The following is a 9,727-nucleotide window of genomic DNA, read 5'->3' as shown; positions in this document are numbered from 1 at the left end:
TAATAGTACGCTTGGTGTTGCGGTGAACTTTAAGTCCATGGCTGCGTAGGGTACCTTCGCTTCCGTGCACCACAAACCGCCTTCTGCAAGTTACATCAATGTCACAACATCAGCTATGTTGTAAAATCGTGGCCAACTCCATGATCACCTTTGTAGTAGGCCGTGCCAATCGTTCTTGCACCACAGCTGAGCATCAATACCATTTGTTGGTCACCCTCCAACGCCATTGATCGATTACACAAGAACCATATGATTGAATCACTCTGATGTTGGACATCGTCAATGGCATTGTCCAATCGCTAAATCCCTAATGGGATATGTAACTAAGTGAGAAAGTGGGCCCTAGGTAGACGTATGTGTAAAGTCCTTGTTAGTGCAGTGAGATCATGTCACGGACGAGCACAGCTTAGGTCAACAAACATCAATGATGTCGCGTAGGAACGAGACGCAGTAGATGGTCAAAGACGAGAATGAGACCAGGAGATGTTCGTGTGAAGATCAGGCTTGGGTCAGCTCAAGCAGACGACTGGACTCAGCAATCGCAATCGTGTTGTGGACGGGTGCGAGCGGAGTCAGAAAATCATCGCGAGTGGCACCATGCAGCATGACGGCTTCTCGCATGTACGTGCACCGATGATGGCTGAGAGGTGGCATGGTGACAAGGTGGATCGGCGTGCATGCAGCTCTAAGGGACGCAATGTCGAATGGGAGGTGCACGATGAGCAGCGCAAGGTAGGCTTTGTCTCGAACGTCACAACAGATGAGGAGTGCAAGATGACACTTGTCGGTGTAGGAACAAGGGGATAGTGTGCATAGTCAGAGGGCACTGATGGCAATGGCAGCTACAATGTAATGGAGAGGTGTTGTCACCAGGCCATGGAGCACATACCACAGTCACGCACGTGCTGCATAGAGGATCCCTCTACGTGCATGTCACCTCCGCGCAATCACAATGCCGTAGCATAGTTTAGAGGTGGCACCCTTTACATCTAATGCTGAATCACCGAAGCGTTTCTGGAGTAGCACAAGTAGAGTAGCACGAGAATGGCGTGGTGCGCGGACACAACCCATGGACAGAGTCGCCTGGTCCAGCGGGCATGGCTGCGTGGGGGACACCAATAGCCTGCAAAGTCAAGGTTGGACAACGGAGGAGTGCTCGCGGACTGTCGTGGCTCAGTCTCATGATGCTTGGTGTATGTGCATCACTAAGTGCCAATGCATCACATGATTGACTCAAGCAACGGGTCTTCAGGCACCAATGCAGAAGGCTTTTCTCCCGTCGGACAATTTTCTCCCATCGAGTTCAGGCTGCATCACAACCATTCTGGACCACATGTAGGAGAACATACAGGCTGACATTTCTCCCATCGTGTGAACTAAGTTGGGGTCCACATGAGGGCGCCAATGCAGTAGAGCGGTAATCATAGACAAGGATAGAGTACTTAGGAGGTCGACCTGAGATCACCACGAAGGCAGATCCACGGTGCCCACGGAGGTACGTTTACCTCTGCAATGTTATGTTCACCTCTTCTATTCCTCCTCTTCCCTCCCCTTTCTTCCTCTTCTTTTCTCCTTCTTCCTCTCCTTCTTCTAGTGTGAGATCTGAACGACAACGACTAACCGCCACAAATAAAATCCAGATCTAAATCTGGTCGTACCCATCATGGCCTTATCTAGGGCCATGATGGGACCTTCAAAACTAATTCAACAAGGGCCCAACAATGGACCCCTTTTACAAAAATTAAAATAAAAAATGGTAAAATTTTAAACGACACGAAGACAAAATGACCATGTGAAACATGACGATACAAACACGACACGACAAGTACGGCAAACTCCTCGTGACTAATAGAAAAACATAAAATGGACAGGAAAATTGGAAAAAACAATGAACATTTGTACTGGCATGCTTTACGGGGATATTTAAACCTAGGCGTCTTAACAGACACCTATGCGTGTCGCTCGAGCTGGATGCTGACTAGCGGTGATGCTGATGATGACAATGGTAGCTTGATGGAACAAGATATTTCCCTCCATAAAAAATGACACCGAAGCCCACGCCTTTGCTGCCGACATCCGCCGGCTCGGACACCGCCAGATTAACACATGAAATCCAAGGCATAGACATACCCGTGCTCAAAAGTTTCAAGATGTTTCTGGCCATATCAATCCGCAAGGCCCTGCATCTCAATCCCTTTTTCTATTTCGTCAGTATTTCCTTTTTCCTTTTGTGTTTTTTTTGGGTTTTAAGGGGGCCCCTATCCCTAATATGCCCGATTTATGGACCTTTTCCAAGGGGCCCATTATCATCCCCATATAAGGGATGCAGTCCACACCCCAATACCATGGTCAAAGTTTCAAAGTCAAATTTTTATTTTGAATGCGGACACACTACTCCATCCTTGTGAGGGAGAAAGAGGAAGGAGAAAAAGAGGAAGATGAAGAGGGAAGGTTGCCAGTGCCAGCGCTGCCCGCCGACCCACGCCGGCCTGCGCTACTAGAGGCCACTGCGTGTGCTTCCCCAAGGGCCGCCGTACCACTGCCTCCTCTAGGCACAACTGCCGCTGCAATCCATCGTCGTGTAGTTGTGCCTTTGCTTGAGGCCACCGCCATTTTTTAGTTTACTCTAGAGGCCGCCGCACCATCGCACGGCCTTCTGCCAGAGATGGCCTCCCTGCCTCGCGCCTCCTTTAGGCACCACCGTCGCGCGACCACATCTCCTCGAGGTACCAATGTCGCACAACCACATCTCTGCTAGGCGCCACCACCACAATCTGATGGGGGCCGCTACAATACGCCAGGCACCGTCGCCCAAGGCTGTCGGGCACCATCGCAATACGTCAGATGCCGAAGTGATCCGTCGGGCAGCAGCACTGCTGTCTACCAGGCACCCTTGCCACTATCCGCTCGGTGCCGCTGCTACGATCCGTCGGGCGCCACTGCAATCTGCCAGGCATCGCCACGGTCAGTCGGGCACCGCCCAAATCAGCCTGGTGCCGTTGCCAAAATCCACCAGGTGCCACCGTCACACCGTACGCCTCTGCCAAAGGCTGTCACTGCCACGCACTACGTCTCCACCGGGCGCTACAAACACACGCCACACCTTTGCCAAGCGCTGGTGACGCTACACCCTATGTATCTGCTAGAAGCCGCTGTGGTGCCCCGCGTCTCCGCCGAACGTTACCAGTAGACGGGACCGCCATGTTGGTTTTCACACACTGTCGGACACCACTGCTCTGTGACCACTATGTTGCTGCAACACCCCCCCCCCTAGCCACTCTTGTCGCCTCTACTTGCACTGCCGTGCCACTACTCGAGCCACCATTTGGGCCACCATCATCCCCGCCATCGCCTTTGTCATTGTCTCTCCGACAACAGTAAAGAGCACCAATGCACTCAGTCCATTCAGAATTGTAGCCTCCATCGTCTATCTAACAACGTTAAAGAGGTCACCATCACACCATCGGTCGCTCACCAAGACCACAGAGCCTGCGAACCCTATGAGTTGGGCATGAATGTACACTCACCTAGGGTTTCATTGTATCATGTAGTCGCATCTCTGTAGGTTCACATTAACAGACAATGATGGTGAGGATGCCAACACATCAGCGTCGAACACGTCGCCACGGTCAACCAGAGTCAACCCGCCATGGTCAACGCAAGAGTCAACGCAAGAGTCAATCCGCTGCAACCATCGACCACCACGTCTCCACCCGTGCACGTCCCCACGCGCGTCATGAGACGATGCCAAAGGCAGATCCACATCTGCCCTTTGGCGTGACACGGCGCACGTCTTTATTTTATCGTCTTTATTTTCTCTTTCCTCCAAGGCCTATATAAAGGCCATTGTTTTCAAGAAACTCTTAGGCAGTCATTATTTCAAGAATTGAGTTTTGTTAACTCTTCTTGGAGGACTGCCCAGCCTCCCCTATCCCTCTTGACCCTAGCCTTCGTCGCCGTCGCCCTCGCCTCGCGACGTCGCCCTCCCGTCTCCTCTCCATTCTCTCTTTCTCTCTCTCTCTCTCACCCTTTCTCTCTCGCCCACGGCTGCCCAGGTAGCCACCCAAGGGGCCACCCAGGCTGCCCGCGCGGCCCGCGCCCTGCCCGCACGTCGCCCGCGTGCCCCTCAAGCGTTGGCCACGCGCCGCCCACGCGTCGCACGCACGCCACCTGCGCGTCGCCCGCACGCCGCCCTAGCGCTGCCCGCGTGCTGCTCGTGCGCCGCCCGCACGCCCCACGCGCCGCCCGCGCACCGCCCGCGCGCTACACGAGCCACCTGGGCAGCCTTTGCCAGGGCCACCAGAGGCCGCACTCCGGTTGCCCCTGTCCAGATGCCGTCCACCCCCGACGTTGGGAGACAGTCAATCACGCTGCAGACGCCCTCGATGCATACCGCGAGCATACCATTTAGGTTTCACGACACCCTGTCGTAGTGCCCCTCAGTCGTCCCGCCCAGGACGCCCCCGCTCAAGCACTCCGCCTGTTGTGCAACCATTGGGAGACTCAACCAGGGCCGTTCAACGTCCTTGTCCAGTGGGCCGCTCAACGCCCTTATTCGCCCAACTTCATCACGATCAGAATTGCCCGCAACCTCTTCACGCACTATAGTGCTGAGGTACGCTTGAACTCTTTGGTGTCGAAGTGTTCCTCATTCAGTGTTTTCTTGTGAGGTTTCCACCGCCGTCAGAAATAAATTTAGTTTACATTTCCACTTCTTCTCTCCTCCTCTTGAGTGTTTCCTCGCGACGCAAATTCGGGTATTGATTTCAATGCTTAGACACCGTCGCGGTGGGGGAAGACAGTACTCCCACCCTCGAAACGGTTGGAGCTGCAGCACCAGATTTTCATCAGTTTTAAATCCAAATCCGGCCGTGAACTTCTGTGGATTGTTTTATCCCTCACACATCCATCCGTCCCTTACCCATATATCCAGTCGTTCCGCCCTTCCTCGTCTACACGGTAGTCGTCCTACGTCTGACAATGTCTTCAACAATGTGATGGCGGAGCCCTCAACGTATCCGCAACCTTTTTTTTCGTAGGTAGTTTAAATTTTCATCTTTAAGGTTAATTGTTTTCCCTTATTTTCCACAAGGTTCCTATAAAAGGAAGCCCTCATGTAAGAGAGCTTTAGATTTTTCCATTTAAGAAAGTAATTTTTGGAAGAAGGTCCGAGTGACCTAGAGCGGCTCCGCCGTCGGCCCATTCGCCTGTCCATGCTGCCTGGCCGCGCTCTGCGCTGCCTCATCCGCCTACCCTGCTGCCTTCGCCGCGCCCGCGCTGCATCGTCCGCCTGCCCTGCCTGCAACGTCGCGCCCGCACCGCTCTATCACGCCCAGCGCCGCCTCGCCGCGCCGGCGCCGCCTTGATGCACCCCGCGCCGCCGCCGCTGCGCTCGCGCGCCACCGTGCCGCGCGCCTCGCCACCCGCACGCGCTGCCCGCGTCGCCACGCGCCACCCCTGGGCGCCACGCGCCGCCCCACACTACTGCGCGGCACCCCACGACGTCTGCACCACCCGTGTGCCTTCGCGTGCCGCCCGGCGTCACCCGCGCTGCCCTGCACCGCCCAGAGTCGCCTCGCACCGCCCAGCGTCGCCCCGCGTCGCCTTGCCCCGCCTGGCGTCATTCTGCCCCGCTATGCGCCACCTAGAGTCTCCCGCGCCGCCCAGCGCCGGCCGTGTCGATTGGTGCCGCCCGTGTGTCCCAGCACCACCCTGCGTGACGCCCCGCGCCTAGGCGCCCGGCTGCTGGACCTAGGCCACGCTACCGCGTGCCCGGCTCCAACCACCGGCCTAATGGGCCCTTCGGCCTAATGCGCTGGTTCCAACCGGCCAGGCGCACCAGGCCCAGCCGGCGAAATCGCGCCCCGAGGCGTCGAATTCCTGCGCCCCGAGGTGTCCCTCCCTAGCTGCTAGCTGCCCCGTCTCGCGCCCCGAGGTGTCATTTCTTCGATGGCCGGGCACACAACCCGAGGCTGCCAAGTCAGCCCTAGCCCCTTGTGGGCTTGGGTTATTGGGCTGCCTCTGGTCCGGGTCGTCAGCCCAGACTGCGGTCTTGCTAGTTGCCTAGACCACGACCCAGTCCGCGGCTCAGACCGCGTCCCAGACCGCGGCCCAGACCGCAGCCCAGACCGCAGCCCAGACCGCAGCCCAGACCGCGGCCTAGACCGCAGTCCAAACCGCGACCCAAGCCGTCGCCTAGTACGCGGCGCAGACCTGCGGCCCAGCACGGTCCGCCGCCGCCGCCGCCGCTACTACCGTTGCTCGCCGCCATCGCCGCGCCGCCGCTGCCGCGCCGCTACCGCCATCGCCGCCGCCGCTGCTACCGCCACGCCACCGCCGCCACCGCCGCCGCTGCCGCTGTTACCGCCGCCACCGCCGCCACGCCGCCGCTGCCGCGCCGCGTCGGCGGCGGCCGCTCAACGCCGCTGCTTGCCACCGCTCGATGATGTTGCTCGCTGCCACTGCCACCTCCGCTGCTCAATGCCGCCGCGCGCATGCCGCCGCCGCATGCCGCCGCCTCGACGTTGCCGCCGCCGCGCCGCGCCGCCGCTTCGCCGCCACTTTCGCTCGTCGCCGCTGCCTCGGCCGCTCTCCGCCGCTGCCGCGCGACGGTGCCATCGCCGTTTGACACCGTCGCCCGCTGTTCGTCGACGCGGCTCACCGATGCCGCTCGTCGATGTCGCATGGCGACGCCACTCGCCGACGCTGCTGGCCAACGCTGCTCGCCGACGCCTCTAGCAGTGCCTCGCCAACTATCTGAGGACCTTCACCCACACAAAGATAGAGATACCCTTCGGCTTGACGAAATGAGGACCTCGCGCAGGACCATACCGTGACACTCCACCGACAACTCCGCGGGACGAACCCCATCCTACATCACAAGCTCTGCGCTATCTCCCCAATATCCAAGCATCGCCTCGGTACCCCCTGAGGAAGATTTCAGCGATGTCATCCTGCATCAGAGCTCCAGGGGTTGAAAGTCGATGATAAAAGATCACTAACTAAGTCGTTTGTAAGGGTAGCTATGTACCAATCAACAATTTTATTACCTTACTACTAGTACTTAGTAAGGGTCGATCCCTGAGGGAGCTAGGTAGCTGATGAGGATGAATTTCAATTAGAATTTCAAGTTTCAGATTGTACAAGTTCCTTTCATAATGTTTGTAGTTGTTAAGTTGGTTAATGTTCAACGAAAAAAGTTGAATATGATTTTTAATAGGTAGAGAAACTTTTCCATGGAAAGCCTAGATAGAGAAGGATTTGTGAGTTTTTTTTCAAAATTTTGTATTGTGTCTGTGAAGAGATAAAAAATCCAAAATTAATTGGGTTGTAATTCCCTTATCTGGTTTAAAGTTGTTGAGCCGGATTAGGAGAGAGCTATACGAATCGTTACCGAACTGAGTTAACTAAGTTCGGCAATGATTCCCGATAGTTTTGAGTGAAGGGAGAGAGAGAGAGAGAGCACGCATGATGTGGTCACTCTGTCGCTGAATATGCGGCGGAAGAGCTACTTGTGTGATGGGCTTCAGCGCCCTACTGCTGGTCGTGCCGACGGAGATGCTCTCACGTGCGATGGACAAAAATGATAATATCTGGAGTTCCAGATATCATTTTGACAGATGTGAGTACGCATTGAAAAGCTGGAGTTCCAAAGCCAAGAAGCTCATGAAAAGTCTAGGGGGAGGTAGAACGAGAAGAAGAAAGGAACCTCTTTTGACACATACAAGGGGCCCATGGTGTTCCTTCAACTCTCTACCAACTGGTATCAAGATCCAGGATGCTCCTAGAAGACTCCTTACACCTTCAGGATGAAGGTGGAACCAGGAACAAGCTCAACAAACAAAGAAAGTGAAGAAAATAATACTCAATTATTGGACACCATCAAGGAGGGTGAGGGGGCCCTTTTATAGGTGTACATGTGTTTGTTCCAGCCATTCTTGGTTGTTGGATCATGTATGAATGTCCAATATTGAGTTCTTGAGGCCTCAATCCAGGTGAGGGGACCCTAACGAACCAGATTCAAATTGGTTAGAGTTAGTTACAACCAACTCTCATCAATTTGAAGGGAAATGAACAAGCTGGTTAGAGTTACAAGTCATCTCTAGGCCGTGGATTTGATATGGAATGGATGGATGGATGGGTTCCACCTCATGAATCCTGGGATGAATCTCAACCCTGGGATCTCCTCCAAACAGTACCTGCCAGATGGAGTCATCCTCATGTGTCTTGATCATCCTGGAAGACTCCAAGGACCTTCTAGAAGGTTTTCTTCAAGTTCCTTCACAACAAGCGTATTGGTTGAGTCCGCCCCATCGATTAGCATGTGTCTTTTTCTTCATAGCTCATTTTGACTTCACATTTTGTCCTAAGCCTCAAGCCTCCTTCCTTGACTTCCCCATAAAATGTCATAATTTAATCACCATCAAAGTCAACCTTTGACCTGAAAAGTCAACACACTAGGGAAATTGTTGGATTCATATCCCACTTGACTCATTGAGCTTAGTGGGGCTTAGAAATATCCCTCAAATCTTTTTGATCATAAATCCTGAACTGTGTAATGTGGTAAAATACATGTCAGAGCATTGATGGAAACCTCAATTGAGTAGAAAATGTAAGCCTTTCAATCATTGGAAAAAGTGGAATGCATGATCTCATTATTATGTAAAATAGTAGTTTTTGGTGGTCTTAAAATGAATTTTGAGGGTACTTATGATGAAGAATGCATTGAAATGACTACCCTTATTTGACGTTATCGAATATCCCCCAGCTTAAAACTTTGCTAGTCCCTAGCAATAACTAGGGGAAGACACATTCTAGGACCATTGACTTTTGACCATCTTCACCAAAGACCTATTAAGAAGATTCCCCTAACAGAAGCGTCACGAAGGAAAAACATTCCTACTCAAGTCAGTATATTGGATGAAGACATTTCTCTAAAGAATTCAATCTTCCGTCTAGGATAACGAAGACATTACATGCTCATATAGAGAGAACAAGGTTTAACAAATATTTTTCCCACCCTAATTTTATGACAATTTTTCTTTTGGCTATTAAAGAATTCTTCGGCTAAGTGGCTAGTAGAGCTCCCCTCCACAATCTGCATGAATGTTTTTTTTGGGGGGATGTGAATTGCCTTCTTTCATTACACTTATTTGCTTCCAAGCTACTTATTCAATGTGTGTTTGCAATGGGCTCAATTACTCAAAGGTATGCAGATGTATTGGGGTGAACATGCACAACACTTATTTGCAGCCAAGCCACTTATTCAACCTACATGTGTCTTTGCATTCGGTTTACTCCACAGCATCGTTCCCGTGAAGATAATACTTGCCTTAAGGTTTTATGCTCTTTACTATAGGGTGGATCAAAAAAGGGTTGAGATTAGAACTTGAAAATCAGAATTTACTATGAGACATGATGGTTTCAATCATCTACCAAACTGAAAAAGACATCCTCCAGCGAATCTTGCCCAATTTCCAATGACTAAGTTGGCTCTCTATCACGTGTTTTTGTTAGAGAGATACTATCAAGTCTTTCTTCTCTTAGACACGTTATTTCTCTTTTGGCGCTTAATCGAGGATGCTAGACCACATTTCTTGCTTGGAGTATATAATAATGCAAAAACATAAATCAGTGTATGTTAAAAAAAATTATGTTTTAAAAAAGATCATGTTTGCTCCCCCCCTATTTAATGCATTCAATATCTCTATTGCAAAAAAGGTAAAAT

Source organism: Wolffia australiana, chromosome 3 (genome assembly GCF_029677425.1).
Source record: "Wolffia australiana isolate 7733 chromosome 3, ASM2967742v1".
NCBI classification, from domain to species: domain Eukaryota; kingdom Viridiplantae; phylum Streptophyta; class Magnoliopsida; order Alismatales; family Araceae; genus Wolffia; species Wolffia australiana.
The sequence above is the reverse complement of the archived record's forward strand: the minus strand, read 5'-3'. Positions refer to the sequence as shown.